The sequence below is a fragment of the Ailuropoda melanoleuca genome, unplaced genomic scaffold (genome assembly GCF_002007445.2).
Source record: "Ailuropoda melanoleuca isolate Jingjing unplaced genomic scaffold, ASM200744v2 unplaced-scaffold1362, whole genome shotgun sequence".
Classification (NCBI taxonomy): domain Eukaryota; kingdom Metazoa; phylum Chordata; class Mammalia; order Carnivora; family Ursidae; genus Ailuropoda; species Ailuropoda melanoleuca.
This window is the reverse complement of record NW_023182304.1, coordinates 490-1,002: the sequence shown is the minus strand read 5'-3', so window position 1 is coordinate 1,002 and position 513 is coordinate 490.

The window sequence follows — 513 nt, the reverse complement described above, 5'->3', positions numbered from 1 at the left end:
AAAAAAAAAAAAAAAAAAGGAAAGCTCTTGGTGTTTTACTTTGAGGAAAAATGTCTTAATTTTGAATATGGAAGAAAAAGAGTGGATGCATATTTTATCTTATTGCACATACATACAGCTGTTACTTGGTTTCTTTGTGAACGCCACAGCTGGAGTTACAGACTGTTGATCATTTCATGTACCTTCCTCATCTCCATGGCAGTTGTCCAAATGAGTTATTTAACTGACAAATATATTCAGACTCTCGAATAGGTTATGTGCTCATTCTCTTAGTCTTCAAGGGTAATGCAAAGCTCAATACCAATTAGTCTAGAAGTTTCTTGGAGTGGTGAACAGGGGAAGGAACTACTCTTATTTCTCACAGGGCTGAGCTTATTGTGAGAACTTAAATTAAAAACAAAATAGGGGTGCCTGGGTCACTCAGTCGGTTGAGAATCTGGCTCAGGTCACGATCTCAGGGTTGTGAGATCGAGCCCTGCATCAGGCTCCACACTCAGCATGGAGTCTGCTTGA